An 18,283-nucleotide genomic window follows, 5' to 3' on the forward strand; every position below is an offset into this window, starting at 1 on the left:
TAAATTGTCTAATTTGTAGTAAATATGTCATTATGATGGATGCATTCAGGCATCTGTTAGGCAAATTAAACATGGCTGCTCACAGTAAAATATAAAATATCCTCAACCCTCAACAAGGCATAACTGAGGTCCCCAAGAATAATCTAATGTAACAACCCATAGCAAATTGTTAATTTATTAATCCTCAAAATATTTGTATATGCCATTATTTAAAAGGTCTTAACGAGAAAGTAGCTTACTGTGTGTCACGGCTGAGAAGACAACAGTGATGGGGAAGCAGTGAGGAGCTTCACTGCTAAAAGCTAAGAGTTAAGACATTGACAATGGAGGTAATTCATTGTAATCTGTTCATTTTGACTGATTGTTTTTTTCAAGATTAGTTTGTACATGTCTGAGCTACTTTCCCAGAGGTAAACCCCACTTGTGATTTAGTTGTTCTCCTTTACATATGTCTCTCTTTTTTGTTGTCAGACAACTGATTGGCTCAGAAATGCTACTGTTTAATCGGCTGAATCATCTCTCCTGTGACTGATCATACAGTGATGGGGTTAGAATGATACAATATTAATCCCTATATCTCTTGTCACGGCACAATGTACCTTACCAGGTGTTAAGTCTTTTTAAGATTAAATGACAAATATCAACAAAAAAAAACTTATCTTTAAAGTATGTATTCTTGCAAGAAGAGGCTCAGTTGCCCAGAGCCACAACAATTTGGGGAAGTGAGTGCCGGAGACTGAATATCAAACAGTATTATAAAGACAGTTTACAGGGGTTGGGGCTGTTATTGGAATATTCTGCTTTAACATTTACAAACAGAGGACATAGGGCACATGTGTCCTGCAAAGACGGCTTTGTCAGTGCCCGTACAGTCTAACATGTAAACACAAGTCCTTTATTCATCAAGAGGAGAAGAGGATGTGCATACTAGACAACTGCTGCATAAAGCACAAGTCTTACAATGCAGTCCTTGATAAATTTACTTAATAACAACCTATAAAACAGTTGACCTATATAAGAATATAAGATACTCATAATCATAACAAATTCCCATTACACTCTATACTGCTTTTTCCAAGAATTAATCCAATAAGGTGATTAAAAACTCCACAACAGTTAGAAAAGTCTAATATGATGGGGGTTTTACATTTTTCAGATTTCATATCTTTTCTGTGGGTGTAGATGGGAGTTTAACAAGAATCGCAATCTCATGACAGTTGCCACGTTGTTTGCTTGTTGCCAGGGAGACAGCAATGTTAATTAAATTCTGTAACAACAATGCGCCACACAGTCCTGATGGAGCACATTAGCTCAGTAAACTATGATGGATTTACAGATGAGGATGGTTTCCTCTGATCATTGATGTTTTAGATTAATTTTTATTGTTATATATTCTCAACTTTGTCATTGTATGCCAATGAAATCCAAAATGTACTAGCTCAGTATGGGCTGCTGTGTAAGGGCCGACACCTCAACAGACAGACCCTTTACATCTTGACAGTGCACTAAAACAACATAGCTTCTTTTATCCAGGAACACACACTCTAAATAAACTATGACATTATTGAAACAGAATCCGTTGCAGACTGAAACCTCCATAGAAAAAATACTGATTGCATTTTTAAGAGAGCCATGCAGAAATTCTACCTAGTTAAATTATTTAGGGCTTAGTAGGTTCACCTTGGAAATGTTGTATGAGAATTTGGTGGAAAATATAAAATGTTCTGCTAAAACTGCTAAGAAAATATGCAACCAATAGAGAAATATGATTTGAATACTAGCAACAAAGCTTTAAAACATTGTAAGTAATCCTTCTTCCCCTTTTGCACATGCTGTCTGATCTTTTATCCTCATTATAGTCATATAACACCTCTTTAGCACTGGACCAAAGACGCCACTTACATCTGGCTTGTGTCTTCAGCAGGAAAGGTTACAATCGGCATTCATAACCAGGACAAATGACTTTGCAGTAGTCATGGGTATTTGTCGGCTCTAGCTCCGATGTAAAGGCCAATTAGGCCTGTAGTGCAATGATTTTCAGCTGCCGCAAATAATTTGCATATTATTTATTTATTAATAATAAGCATATTATTTAGTTGCCACAAATAATTTGCCATTGTTGAGCATCTGAGCCTGCTGCTGGCTTCGTAATTAAATACTCTTCCGTGCCAGTATTGTGGCAGTAGGTAGCGCAATAATTACATTGTACATTTAAGATAGTAGAATTAAATGAGGCTCTGTGGAGCCGTGTATTCCTATAGACCTCAGTAGTAATGACTTCATGAACTTCTTCAATGAAAAGATTTTAACTATTATAGGCAAGATTGATGATCTCTTGCCCTCAACTACTGCCGATCTGTCATCAAGAGGAGTGGCCTTGGAAACGGCTGTATGCCCTGGTGTATATTTGGATAGCTTTTCTCCCATTAACCTAGACCAATTGTCTTCAACGGTTTCTACTTCTAAACCGTCTACCTGTCTCTTAGACCCCATCCCAACGAGGCTGCTTAAAGACGTGTTGCCTTTAATTGGCACCTCTCTGCTGGATATTGTTAATGTGTCTTTGCTAATAGGGCATGTACCACATTCCTTCAAAGTAGCTGTAATTAAACCTCTCCTGAAAAAGCCCACTCTTAATCCAGAGGTGTTGGCTAACTACAGACCAATCTCTAACCTTCCCTTCCTCTCTAAGATCCTTGAGAAAGTAGTCGCAAATCAGTTGTGCGACTTCCTACATCAGAATAGTGTATTTGAGGAGTTTCAGTCAGGATTTAGAAAACACCACAGCACAGAGACAGCACTGGTGAAAATTACAAATGACCTCCTAATTGCATCAGATAAAGGACTCATCTCCGTACTGGTATTATTAGACCTTAGTGCTGCGTTCGACACCATTGATCATGACATCCTATTACAGAGACTGGATCAGTCGATTGGCATTTCAGGTACCGCACTAAGTTGGTTTAAATCCTAATTATCAGATCAATCTCAATTTGTATTTGTAAACGATGAAGCCTCAATGACCACCAACGTTAATCACGGAGTTCCACAAGGTTCTGTGCTTGGACCAATTTTATTTACCTTATATATGCTTCCTTTGGGCAATATTATCAGGAAACACTGCATAAACTTTCATTGCTATGCAGACGATACTCAATTATATCTATCGATCAAACCAGAGGAGACCAACCAGCTCGCTAAAATTCAAGAATGTCTTAAAGACATAAAAACATGGATGACCTGCAACTTCCTGATGTTAAACTCAGACAAAACTGAAGTTATTTTACTGGGCCCTGAACAGCTCAGAGATCAATTATCTGGTGATGTGGTTTCTGTAGATGGCATTTCCCTGGCATCCAACACCACTGTAAAGAATCTAGGCGTTATCTTTGACCGAGACTTGTCCTTTAACTCCCACGTTAAGCAAATCTCAAGGATTGCATTTTTTCATCTACGTAACATTTCAAAAATCAGGCACATCTTGTCTCAAAAAGATGCAGAAAAGCTGGTTCACCCGTTTGTTACTTCCAGACTAGATTACTGCAACTCCTTATTATCAGGCTGCTCTAATAAGTCTCTTAAATCCCTCCAGTTGATCCAGAATGCTGCAGCTCGTGTACTCACAAAAACTAAGAAAAGAGATCACATTACTCCTGTATTAGCTGCTCTGCACTGGCTCCCTGTAAAATCAAGAATCACATTTAAAATTCTTCTCCTCACCTATAAAGCCTTGATTGGTGATGCACCATCATATGTTAAGGAGCTTGTAGAACCATATTGCCCCACTAGAGAGCTGCGCTCACTAAATGCGGGGCTACTTGTGGTTCATAGAGTCCTAAAAAGTAGGATGGGAGCAAGAGCCTTCAGTTATCAAGCTCCTCTTTTATGGAACCAGCTTCCACTTTCAGTCCGGGAGGCAGACACAGTCACCTCATTCAAGAATAGACTTAAGACTTTCCTGTTTGATAGTGCTTATAGTTAGGGCTGAATCAGGTTTGCCCTGGTCGAGCCCCTTGATATGCTGCTATAGGCTTATAGGCTGCTGGGGGATGTTTTAGGATACACTGAGCACCTATCTCATCTTCTCTCTCTCCTTATGGATGAATTTACATCTCTCCATTGCACCTTATTAACTCTGCTTCCTCCCCGGAGTCGTTGTGACTTCACATCTCATAGGGTCCATTGGACCTGGAGGTGTCTGATGCCTGGTGAGCCGGCCTCCCGCGTTGGCCCTGCTGATGCGCCTCCTCTCTACCTCCTTCTGTTTCATGGATTGGAGTTCCATTCATACATTGTCATATTCATGTAATGTGTTTATGTAACTTTGTAAATGCTGTTCATTCTGTACACATGACATCTATTGCTTCTGTCCATCCGGGGAGAGGGATCCTCCTCTGTTGCTCTCCTGAAGGTTTCTTCCCTTTTTTCCCTGTCAAAGGTTATTTTTGGGGAGTTTTTCCTGATTCGATGTGAGGTCCTGGGACATTGATGTCGTATGTGTACAGATTGTAAAGCCCTCTGAGGCAAATTTGTAATTTGTGATATTGGGCTATACAAAATAAACTGAATTGAATTGAATTGAAATTGGCCCTGACGCGGTTAACGAAGTAGCTAAAGTCCCACTCTCAGATAACAGTGGGAAATTTGCACTGCAACTTGATGAGTCTACTGACATCAGTGGACATGCTCAACTCTTGGCCAATGTGCGTTTTGTGGATGGAGACGTCATCAGAGACAACTTCCTATTTTGCAAGGCATTGACAGAAGAAAATACAGGAATAGAAATTCTTCGTCACATCAGAATATCTTGAACAAGGAGGACTTCAGTGGGTAAAATGCATGAGTGTCTGCACTGATAAAGCAGCAGCCATGGTCGGGCGCATCAAAGGCTTCGTTAGCAGAGTGAAAGCGAGACACCCAGATGTTCTTGTTACGCACTGTTTTGTGCACCGCGAGACTTTACCAGCAGACCTAGCTCCTGTGTTGAATGATGTTGTGCGCATGGTTAACTTTGTGAAGACAAGACCTCTGAAAAGCCGCATATTTGCATCTTTATGTGAGGAAATGGGAGCCAAGCATAAAGCCCTATTGCTCCACACAGAAGTCCGATGGTTGTCGCACGGCAAAGTGCTGGCCCGTGTGTATGAGCTGCGGGAGTATCAAAGTGTTTTTGACTGAGGTGCGATGATACAAAGCTGCTCGCAAGTGAGTGTGGTGTGCAAGGCTGGCATACATGGCGGATATATTTCAGCACCTGAATGAACTGAACACACAAATGCAAGGCCAAAATGAAAACCTGCTCACAAATGCAGACAAAATATATGGATTCCGTTCAAAAGTGCAGCTCTGGCAACAACATGTTGAAAGTGCCAATCTTGACATGTTCCCCCTCACCCAGAAATGCCAAGGATATGTCAACACCGGTGCACCGTGTGAGATAATAGGTAGATACTTAAAAACTCTTGAAAAGAAGTTGTCATTTTATTTCCCCTTAACCTCCATGCCTTGACTGGCTTAGAGACCCATATAGCTCAGCAACCGTTTTTGGAAAGGACATGACTTTGCACGAGCAGGAGGAACTAACTGAACTGAGAGAAGACCGTCGTTTAAGGCTGAGCTTTGCTGATTTATAAGTTTGGACAGTTTTTGGTTGACTATTGCCAAGGAGTTCCCCATTCTTGCAAACAGAGCAATTTCAACATTGCTCCCATTTTCCACAACATATCTGTGTGAGATGAGCTTTTCAAGCATGGAGAAGAGCGTTTGTGTGTGCCTTTCTTCAGTTTCTGCCAGTGAGCACCTATCTCCTCTTCTCTCTCTCCTTATGGATGAATTTACATTTCTCCATTGCACATTATGGACTCTGCTTTCTCCCCGGAGTCTTTGTGACTTCACGTCTCATAGCGTCCATTGGACCTGCTGTGTGTGATGCCTTCTGCCTGGTGGGTCGGCCTCCTGCCATGGCCCTGCTGATACGCCCCTCCTCTCTACCTCCTTGTGTTTCAAGGATTGTGGAGTTCTGGTCCATGCATACTACTCATTATTTATAATTTCTGTCATATTCATAAAATGTGTTGTAACTCTGTAACGCTGTTCATTCTGTACACATGACATCTATTGTGTCTGTCCATCCGGGGAGAGGGATCCTCCTCTGTTGCTCTCCTGAAGGTTTCTTCCTTTTTTCCCTGTGAAAGGTTTTTTTCTATTATTTGGGAGTTTTTCCTGATTCGATGTGAGGTCCTGGGACAGGGATGTCGTATGTGTACAGATTGTAAAGCCTTCTGAGGCAAATGTGTAATTTGTGATATTGGGCTATATAAAATAAACTGAATTGAATTATATGGGCTGCACGGTGGTGTAGTGGCTAGCACTGTCGCCTCACAGCAAGAGGGCTGCGGGTTCGATTCCCGGTCGGAGCGGTCCTTCTGTGTGGAGTTTGCATGTTCTCCCCGTGGCAGCGTGGGTTCTCTCCGGGCTCTCCGGCTTCCTCCCACAGTCCAAAGACATGCTGCAGGTTAATTGATCTCTAAATGTCCCATAGGTGTGAATGTGAGAGTGAATGGTTGTATGTCCCTACATGTGCCCTCGATGGACTGGCGGCCTGTCCAGGGTGTCCCCTGCCTTCGCCCTATGTCAGCTGGGATAGGCTCCAGCGCCCCGCGACCCTAATGAGGATAAGCGGTATTGAAAATGGATGGATGGATGGGACATTTTGTAACTTTTTTGGTGTTAGTGTGCCACAGGATATTTTTATTGCAAGAAATGTGCCGCGGCTCAACAAAGGTTGAAAAACACTGCTGTAGTGAATATATGATAACTACAGTAACAGGGATTTGGAAAACGATTTTTTTTTTTCACATACAATACATGCAACTAATATGCGCTCTTTAAAGACACGAGACACTGATCGTAAAACACAATTGGACAGAAACCTTTCCATTCTTCTAACAATCCCCAGCTCCAGAGTTTGAAAGAGAGACGAAATTAGTAACAGATACAAAGAAGTGTAACATTTACATTGTTTACAAACCCGGTTTTCCGACACATTCATAGCGTTGAATGTGACACACCAGAAAAAAACCCAGAAAGGAATACTCATACTGGCAATGGGTGAGGAGTCTATCACCTTTTGGTGAAAAAGGGTTTTAAGGTTGCCGGTAGTCAGATCAGTATCCCTGGAATCACGTCCATATTGTAATTCTCAACATTTCTCCAAATTAATAGAATAAATGTGTTTTTCTAAGTCTGTGTATTATTCTGATTTCAACAACTAACACTTGATTATCTTTTCGGCACATGAACAACTTGGTTTTAGGTAAAAGATCATGGTTTTGGTTCAAATTCCTTTTTTTTTTTACAGTGAGGGTACCTTTGTTGTCATGTTATAATAATTAACACTTAAGGCTCAAAGACAACTGTGTAGAGATTAATGCAACTTTACAAGTTGTTGCAAGTCCAGGGACAGAATGGACAACTCTTATATTTCTTTGCTCTATGTGAACAACTTTAACTGTTTCAATCAATCAGTACTCCAGCTTACAGTACACTGGAAATGACTTTCTGGGACTGATACTTACAATTTGAGCCTCCAAAAGACAGCAGAAAAGAGGTGTTGCGAAAGTATGCAGTATTTTCTAACCCTTTCTGATACTGCAGGGTCTCTTGTGTTTCCTTAAGTGGAAACACAAGTGCTTGTGCACATTCATCATGCAGATCTGTGTTTTTCTTACCCGACTGCGTTTACGGAATCAGAGAATGAGTGGGAGAGAAAATGAGCGAGATGATAATATTTATCTGTTTGTGGATCCTGCTCAGAAACCATAAAGGACACAGATGGAGCAAGCTCTCCTCTGTCAGCCTTTGAGAACGCAGAACAATATATCGGCATATATTCAGTGTTCCTGGTTCAGCATGAGGACGTTTGAGGTGAACCTCCCCTATATAAATGATTATCTGCAGTGTGAAAGTTCTCAAGAGAATGATTTTGCAAGCGTGAAGGACAAATGACGCTTTATGCTACGTTGATATTTTGCAAAGGTTCCTCTATTCGTACCATCATTACATCACACACTGTTTACACAATATTGCTTTGGTGGGAAAACGGTTTGTGCATATCTTATTTGTGCAGAATCGAGAAGTAGCTGAATTATTATCTCTCTGTTTTTGGGCCAACCAGAAACCACTTTTGGCTTTAATGTACACTTCAATGGGGCGAGGAGAGTATAACCTCAGTGTGGTATATGTTCCTGTTTATAGCACGAGTCTGGTCTGATTCGTAAGCCAGAGTCATTATTCCCTACCAAGCCAGGAACTTGCGTCTCGGCTGAGAGGCCAGAGCAGACCAAGGAAGTCATTTGGTGAAATCGTCCCGGCTCCACGCCCCCGGCCTGGACTTCCTGCTCCATTAGAACTGAGGAGCGCAGGATGCGCTGCTTTAATTCAATTAAATTCAGTTTATTTTGTATAGCCCAATATCACAAATTACAAATTTGCCTCAGAGGGCTTTACAATCTGTACACATACCACATCCCTGTCCCAGGACCTCACATGTTTAGTAATGTTTAGTACTCTTTAGTAATGATGCAGTTTAAAAGGAACCCTCAACAATGAATACAATAATGACAAACAGTTCAATTTAGTTTATTTGTGTAGCCCAAAATCACAAATTATAAATTTGCCTGAGAGGGCTTTACAATCTGTGCACATACTCTCGTATGTGCACAGATTTTGAGGTGGACCCATTGGCTGAACCCTTTCCCGTAACGTTGCCGATGACAAATAACTGAACATGTTGTGAAATTTCTCCATTTCATCGGAGTGATCTGATTACATTTTTTAAATGCACAGTGTAATTTTGCTATAAAAATACAATACCAATAAAATACTTACCAGTTCCTACTGGTACTGTTGTATTACTGATAGTTCTCCGCTTTGCATCAGATAGATAGATAGATAAATAGATATATACTCATAGTAGCGCCCAACACTTTACAGACACCAAATGGAATAGACTAAATAAACTAAACACACAAAATAAAATATAAGAACAGGGATGACAGATATATAAAAAATAAATAAATTTAAAAAAAACAAATATATATATATAAAATATATATACACAATAGAATACAAATACCTGTGCAGTGTGTATTAAGGAAATTAAATTAAATGTAAACCGAGTGTGCAAAATATGTCAAATATATATACACAATAGAATACGAATAACTGTGTGTAAGTGAGTATTAAAGGACATTAATTTAAGTTTAAACAGCAAAATATGTGTAGTGTATATGAAGTGTAAATCAACATAAATGTAAATGTGAATGTGTACAGTGAAAATGTAAATTAGTCCACAGAGGGTCTGGCCAGAGATGCTTTGTTGTACAGTCTAATTATCATTCAATTCAATTAATTCAATTCAATTCAGTTTATTTTGTATAGCCCAATATCACAAATTACAAATTTGCCTCAGAGGGCTTTACAATCTGTACACATACGACATCCCTGTCCCAGGACCTCACATCGAATCAGGAAAAACTCCCCAAAAATAACCTTTGACAGGGAAAAAAGGGAAGAAACCTTCAGGAGAGCAACAGAGGAGGATCCCTCTCCCCGGATGGACAGAAGCAATAGATGTCATGTGTACAGAATGAACAGCATTTACAAAGTTACATAAACACATTACATGAATATGACAATGTATGAATGGAACTCCAATCCATGAAACAGAAGGAGGTAGAGAGGAGGCGCATCAGCAGGGCCAACGCGGGAGGCCGGCTCACCAGGCATCAGACACCTCCAGGTCCAATGGACCCTATGAGATGTGAAGTCACAACGACTCCGGGGAGGAAGCAGAGTTAATAAGGTGCAATGGAGAGATGTAAATTCATCCATAAGGAGAGAGAGAAGATGAGATAGGTGCTCAGTGTATCCTAAAACATCCCCCAGCAGCCTATAAGCCTATAGCAGCATATCAAGGGGCTCGACCAGGGCAAACCTGATTCAGCCCTAACTATAAACACTATCAAACAGAAAAGTCTTAAGTCTATTCTTGAATGAGGTGACTGTGTCTGCCTCCCGGACTGAAAGTGGAAGCTGGTTCCATAAAAGAGAAGCTTGATAACTGAAGGCTCTTGCTCCCATCTTTTTAGGACTCTAGGAACCACAAGTAGCCCCGCATTTAGTGAGCACAGCTCTCTAGTGGGGCAATATGGTTCTACAAGCTCCTTAAGATATGATGGTGCATCACCAATCAAGGCTTTGTAGGTGAGGAGAAGAATTTTAAATGTGATTCTTGATTTTACAGGGAGCCAGTGCAGAGCAGCTAATACAGGAGTCATGTGATCTCTTTTCTTAGTTTTTGTGAGTACACGAGCTGCAGCATTCTGGATCAACTGGAGGGATTTAAGAGACTTATTAGAGCAGCCTGATAATAAGGAGTTGCAGTAATCTAGTCTGGAAGTAACAAACGGGTGAACCAGCTTTTCTGCATCTTTTTGAGACAAGATGTGCCTGATTTTTGAAATGTTACGTAGATGAAAAAATGCAATCCTTGAGATTTGCTTAACGTGGGAGTTAAAGGACAAGTCTCGGTCAAAGATAACGCCTAGATTCTTTACAGTGGTGTTGGATGCCAGGGAAATGCCATCTACAGAAACCACATCACCAGATAATTGATCTCTGAGCTGTTCAGGGCCCAGTAAAATAACTTCAGTTTTGTCTGAGTTTAACATCAGGAAGTTGCAGGTCATCCATGTTTTTATGTCTTTAAGACATTCTTGAATTTTAGTGAGCTGGTTGGTCTCCTCCTATGAATCGCCACCTTAACGTGGTGGAGGAGTTTGAGTGGCTCAGTGATCCTGGGAGCTATGTTGTCCGGGGCGTCAGCCCCTGGTAGGGTCTCCCAAGGCAAACAGGTCTCGGGGGAGAGCCCAGACTAAGAGCGGTTCAATAAACCCTGATGAATAGCAGCCCACGGATTGTAGCCACCTTGCCCGGACAAGGGAAACCGGGGCACCCTCCCGGAGCCAGACCCAGGAGGGGAGCTCGTCGGCGAGCGTCTGGTGGCCGGGCTTTCACCCATGGGGCCCGGTCGGGCTCAGCCCGAAAGAACAACATGGAGCAGCTGTCACCCTGTGGACCCACCACCCGCAGGGTGAATTATCGGGGTCGGGTGCTATGCAGACCGGGCGGCGGGCCAGGCGGGAGACCTGGGCGGGCCGATCGCCGGCAGCATAGACTAGCTCTAGGGACGTGGAACGTCACCTCACTAGCGGGGAAAGAGCCGGAGCTGGTGCAGGAGGTGGAGCGGTACCAGCTAGATATAGTTGGGCTCACCTCCACGCACAGCATGGGCTCTGGAACCAAGCTCCTGGAGAAGGGTTGGACTTTGTCCTTTTCTGGAGTTGCCCAGGGTGAGAGGCGCCGGGCGGGAGTGGGGATACTCACGAGCCCCCGGCTGAGCGCCGCTGTGTTGGAGTTTTCCCCGGGGAACGAGAGGGTCGCCTCCCTGCGCCTACGGGTTGCGGGGAGTAAGGCTCTGACTGTTGTTTGTGCTTATGCACCGAACAGCATTTCGGAGTATCCGGCCTTCTTGGAGTCGGTGGGAGGGGTCCTGGAAAGGGCGCCGCCTGCCGACTCCATAGTTCTCCTGGGAGACTTCAACGCTCACGTGGGCAATGACAGAGAAACCTGGCGGGGCGTGATTGGGAGGAACGGCTTGCCCGATCTGAACCCGAATGGTGTTTTGTTGTTGGACTTCTGTGCTAGCCACAGTTTGTCCATAACGAACACCATGTTCGAACATAAGGTGGCTCATAAGTGTACCTGGTACCAGAACACCTTAGGCCGGAGATCAATGATCGACTTTGTAATCGTATCATCTGATCTGCGGCCGTATGTCTTGGACACTCGGGTGAAGAGAGGAGCAGAGCTGTCAACTGATCACCACCTGGTGGTGAGTTGGATCAGATGGCGGGGGACTCGGCTAGAGAGACCTGGCAAGCCCAAACGTGTAGTGAGGGTGAACTGGGAACGTCTGGCAGAGGATCCTGTCCGGGAGGTCTTCAACTCCCACCTCCGGAAGAACTTCTCACAAATCCCGAGGGAGGCTGGGGACATGGAATCCGAGTGGACCTTGTTCAAAGCCTCTATTGTGGACGCGGCTGCTCGGGGCTGTGGCCGGAAGGTCATCGGTGCCTGTCGTGGCGGCAACCCTAGAACCCGGTGGTGGACACCGGGGGTGAGGGTGGCCGTCAAACTGAAGAAGGAGGCCTTTCGGGCCTGGCTGGCCCAGGGGTCTCCTGAAGCAGCTGACGGGTACCGGCGGGCCAAAAGGGCTGCAGCGACGATGGTCGCGGAGGCTAAAACTCGGGCATGGGAGGAGTTCGGGGAGGCCATGGAGAAGGACTTTCGGTTGGCCTCAAGGAAGTTCTGGCAAACCATCCGACGGCTCAGGAAGGGAAAGCAGGGTCTACCCCAGGCTGTTTTCAGCAGGGGGGGGGAACTGCTGACCCGGACTGGGGACATCGTCGGGCGGTGGAAAGAGCACTTTGAGGAACTCCTAAACCCGGCCAACATGTCCCCCGGAGAGGGGGCAGCGCCGGAAGACTTTGGGGTGGATTCACCCATATCCCTGGCAGAGGTCGCTAAGGTAGTCAAAAAGCTCCTTGGTGGCAAGGCGCCAGGGGTGGATGAGATCCGCCCTGAGATGCTGAAAGCGCTGGACATTGTTGGGCTGTCTTGGTTGACACGCCTTTTCAGTGTCGCATGGGGGTCGGGAACAGTGCCCATGGACTGGCAGACCGGGGTGGTGGTTCCCATCTTCAAGAAGGGGGACCGGAGAGTGTGCTCGAACTATCGTGGTATCACACTGCTCAGCCTCCCGGGAAAAGCTTATGCCAGGGTGCTGGAGAGGAGGCTCCGACCGCTTGTCGAACCTCAGATTCAGGACGAACAGTGCGGATTCCGTCCCGGTCGTGGAACAGTGGACCAGCTCTTTACCCTCGCAAGATTACTGGAGGGGTCCTGGGAGTTTGCCCAACCAGTTTACATGTGCTTTGTAGACCTGGAGAAGGCTTTCGACCGGGTCCCTCTGGGGTTTTTGTGGGGGGTGCTGCGGGAGTATGGGGTGCCGGACCCGTTGGCACGGGCCATCCGGTCTCTGTATGCCTGCAGTAGGAGCTGTGTTCGTCTCCTCGGTAGTAAGTCAGACACGTTCCCGGTGGGTGTTGGCCTCCGCCAGGGCTGCCCTTTATCACCGGTCCTGTTCGTGACCTTCATGGACAGGATATCTAGGCGCAGCCAGGGGGCGGAGAGGATCCGGTTCGGGAGTCTCGGGATCGCCTCTCTGCTGTTTGCGGATGATGTGGTCCTGTTTGCCTCCTCGGACCATGACCTCCAGCATTCACTGGGGCGTTTTGCAGCCGAGTGCGAAGCGGCAGGGATGAGAGTTAGCACCTCCAAATCTGAGGCCATGGTGCTCTGCCGGAAACCGGCGGATTGCTCCCTCCAGGTGGGGGCAAACTGCCTACCCCAAGCGAAGGAGTTCAAGTATCTCGGGGTCTTGTTCACGAGTGAGGGTAAGGTGGAGCGGGAGATCGATAGGCGGATCGGTGCGGCTGCAGCAGTAAAACAGGCGCTGTACCGGTCCGTCTTAGTGAAGAGGGAGCTGAGCCGGAAGGCAAAGCTCTCCATTTACTGGTCGGTCTACGTTCCAACCCTCACCTATGGTCACGAACTCTGGGTCGTGACCGAAAGAACGAGATCTCGGATACAAGCGGCCGAAATGAGCTTCCTCCGTAGGGTGGCCGGGCTCAGCCTTAGAGATAGGGTAAGGAGCTCGGACATCAGGGGGGAGCTTGGAGTCGAGTCGCTGCTCCTTCGTGTCGAAAGGAGTCAGCTGAGGTGGTTCGGGCATCTAGTTAGGATGCCTCCTGGACGCCTCCCATTAGAGGTTTTCCGGGCACGTCCAACTGGTAGGAGGCCCCGGGGAAGACCGAGGACACGCTGGAGGGATTATATCTCCCGGCTGGCCTTGGAACGCCTCGGGATCCCCCAGAATGAGCTGGAAAGTGCTGCGGGTGAGAGGGAAGCCTGGGTCGGCCTGCTGAACCTGCTGCCACCGCGACCCGACCCCGGATAAGCGGGTGATAATGGATGGATGGATGGATGGTTGGTCTCCTCTGGTTTGATCGATAGATATAATTGAGTATCGTCTGCATAGCAATGAAAGTTTATGCAGTGTTTCCTGATAATATTGCCCAAAGGAAGCATATATAAGGTAAATAAAATTGGTCCAAGCACAGAACCTTGTGGAACTCTGTGATTAACGTTGATGGTCATTGAGGCTTCATCATTTACAAATACAAATTGAGATCGATCTGATAAATAGGATTTAAACCAACTTAGTGCGGTACCTGAAATGCCAATCGACTGATCCAGTCTCTGTAATAGGATGTCATGATCAATGGTGTCGAACGCAGCACTAAGGTCTAATAATACCAGTACGGAGATGAGTTCTTTATCTGATGCAATTAGGAGGTCATTTGTAATTTTCACCAGTGCTGTCTCTGTGCTGTGGTGTTTTCTAAATCCTGACTGAAACTCCTCAAATACACTATTCTGATGTAGGAAGTCGCACAACTGATTTGCGACTACTTTCTCAAGGATCTTAGAGAGGAAGGGAAGGTTAGAGATTGGTCTGTAGTTAGCCAACACCTCTGGATTAAGAGTGGGCTTTTTCAGGAGAGGTTTAATTACAGCTACTTTGAAGGAATGTGGTACATGCCCTATTAGCAAAGACACATTAACAATATCCAGCAGAGAGGTGCCAATTAAAGGCAACACGTCTTTAAGCAGCCTCGTTGGGATGGGGTCTAAGAGACAGGTAGACGGTTTAGAAGTAGAAACCGTTGAAGACAATTGGTCTAGGTTAATGGGAGAAAAACGTATCAAATATACAACAGGGCATACAGCCGTTTCCAAGGCCACTCCTCTTGATGACAGATCGGCAGTAGTTGAGGGCAAGAGATCATCAATCTTGCCTCTAATAGTTAAAATCTTTTCATTGAAGAAGTCCATGAAGTCATTACTACTGAGGTCTATAGGAATACACGGCTCCACAGAGCTGTGACTCTCTGTCAGCCTGGCTACAGTGCTAAAGAGAACCCTGGGGTTGTTCTTATTTTTCTCTATTACTGATGAGTAATAGGCTGTTCTGGCATTACGGAGAGCCTTTTTATATGTTTTAAGACTATCTCGCCAAACTAAGCGTGATTCTTCCAGATTGGTGGAACGCCATATACTTTCGAGCTTTCGTGAAGTTTGCTTTAGGTCGCGGGTCTGAGGGTTATACCAGGGAGCAAACCTCCTTTGCCTCACTGTCTTTTTCTTCAGTGGGGCTATCGAGTCTAGTGTCATTCTCAGTAAGCCTGTAGAACTATCGACAATATGATCAATCTGGGACAGACTAAAGTTAGCACAGGAGTCCTCCGTCACATTGAGACGTGGTATTGAATCAAATGCAGAAGGAATCGCTTCTTTAAATTTAGCTACAGCACTGTCAGTTAGACATCTGGTGTAGAAACTTTTGACTAACGGTGTATACTCCGGGAGTATAAACTCAAAAGTTATGAGGTAATGATCTGACAGAAGAGGGTTCTGTGGGAAGACCTCCAAATGCTCAATGTCAATGCCATATGTAAGAACAAGGTCGAGGGTGTGGCCAAAGCAGTGAGTGGGTTTCTGTACTCTCTGACAGAAGCCAATCAAGTCCAACAATGAGATAAATGCAGTACTAAGGCAATCATTGTCAATATCCACATGAATATTAAAATCTCCGACAATAATAACCTTATCAGTTTTAAGGACTAAACTTGATAAACACTCTGAAAATTCAGATATAAATTCTGAATATGGACCTGGTGGCCGGTACAGTATAACAAATATAATTGGCTGTAATGTTTTACAGGTTGGATGTGAAAGACTAAGAACAAGGCTTTCAAATGAGTTGTAGTTTAGTTTAGGTTTAGGATTCATTAATAGGCTTGAGTCAAAGATGGCTGCTACTCCACCTCCTCGGCCGGTGCCTCGAGGAATGTGAGTATTAATATGACTTGGAGGAGTTGATTCATTTAGGCTGACATATTCTTCATTGCTTAGCCAGGTTTCAGACAGAGATCTAATATTTAGGAGTCCACATTTAATTATCTTGTTTTGTTGCACTGTGGCAGTAGTGATGTTAACCTTTATGAGGTTATTTTGTATGACTCCTCTTCTGGTTACTTTTGATTTAATTAATTTAAGTGGCCGTGGGACAGACACAGTCTCTATAGAGTTAAGGTTAAGGGTGGGTAACTGCTCGAATGGAAGTGCAGAGAAGGGTGGAAGACTACAACTCTGCTTCTGCTTCCTGATCTGAACTCTGGGTCATGGATTAAGTCCGCTAATCAACTTCGCCATGTTCGCAGAAATGAGCCGCGCTCCATCCCAAGTGGGATGAATGCCGTCTCGACTCATCAGATCAGGCTTTCCCCAGAAAGTCTGCCAGTTATCTATGTAGCCCACATTGTTTGCTGGGCACCACCTGGACAACCAGCGGTTGAATGACGACATGCGGCTATACATGTCATCATTGATTACACAGTAAGAACAAATGATGCACTACTTAAGAGTGTAATTTATTGACGTTCTTCTGAAAAGCCAAACTGTTACTCTCTTGTTCTTCATAATCTTGTTCTCTTCAACTGTACCAGTAACTGGTATGTAATTAAAGTTATTATATTGGTGCCTGATTCATAACACTTTTTTAATTCTGTAAATCACAGACTGTGATTTCTTTTCATTTTTTTTTAAATGGCAGAAGAAAGATTTAAAAAAAATCTTAAATACTCCCAAATAGAAAGAGTTTTTAAACGTGAACTCTATTCCATATTTAGTGACAAGTTGTAACCGGAGCATTACAGAGAACTACAGAGATTGTTCATGAAGGCGGCCGCAGACAGTTTCAGCTTTCTGAGTTTCTCTCAGCAGTTTGTGAAGTTAGCACAGGGCAGATAAATACCTCCTGCAAAGCGGAGCAACCAGAGAATTCTCCTCTGCAGTCCGGCGTCGGCGCCTATACAATCAAGATGTACTCATTTGGAAAGAACAAACATCTGATCACTTTTTGATAGCACACCTGCAAAACAATCAGATAAGGCATGTCGTTGCACTTATCACCTATTCTGTTCGTGAGAGACTTTACCCGATGTTCAGTTGCATCACGTACGCTAAGAAATGAGTTCTTATATGTATCATTAGGGTTTTTATTATCAGCATTCAGAAAAAGGCACTTTCTAATTGCAGTGGCTGAGACATTATTAGTCCCCCTACCTGTTTAAGACAACAGGGGAAGCCATATAATATTGAATAAATACAGTGTTTTTTTGCTGTGACAGTTGACTGGATTTGTGTTTGTTTACATATTCACAGTCCCCAAATCAGCGGTGGAAAGTACATTAAACACATTTACTACAACACTGTACTTCGGACTTTTGAGGTACTTGCACCATTTTGTGATAGTCTCCTTTATACGTCTACCGTGACGTGCGGTGAAGTTTGTGACTGGTGAGGCACTGACTCCTTCAGTTTTATGAACCCAATAGAGTAGCTTAAATCACCATTAAATATAGCAGCTTTCACATTGACTACTGTTTTTCATATCATATCAGAATTATTTACACACACACATACACCCTAAAAAATGTGACAACAAAGTGACAATTAATATAATTAATAAAAAGTATTAAATGGATTAATTAAATATAAACAAAACAATTATGTAAATTATAATAAAGTTAAAATGTGTTAGATTGAGTAATAGATCGCCAAATTATGAGTTATATAGACCAAAAATATTTAGTAAATACAACTCAATTTCACAAGGAAAATTATTTATGTTTACTTAAAATATCATCAAAAGTGAAATGGATGGATGGATGGATGGATGGATGAATATTTGGGTAATTAACCACAGGTGAGTTTTGAACAGTGACATATGAATTGTTTCACAAGGGTCCATTATATTAGGTTAACAGTTTGTTCTTGATGCTGTTTACTTTCGGGGACAGCTTTGAACAGTCCAGCTCCAGTAGGAGTTTCTGAAAGACCTCGAAAGTATATCGGAGCTCCTTGGGATAGGCATGGTTGACTGCATACGCCAACCCAGCCAGCATGCAGCAAGCCCTCGAAATTTTATCCAGAGCAGTCACAACTTGTAGTCCCTCTAAAATGATACCGACAT

The sequence above is a fragment of the Cyclopterus lumpus genome, chromosome 5 (genome assembly GCF_009769545.1).
Source record: "Cyclopterus lumpus isolate fCycLum1 chromosome 5, fCycLum1.pri, whole genome shotgun sequence".
NCBI lineage: Eukaryota > Metazoa > Chordata > Actinopteri > Perciformes > Cyclopteridae > Cyclopterus > Cyclopterus lumpus.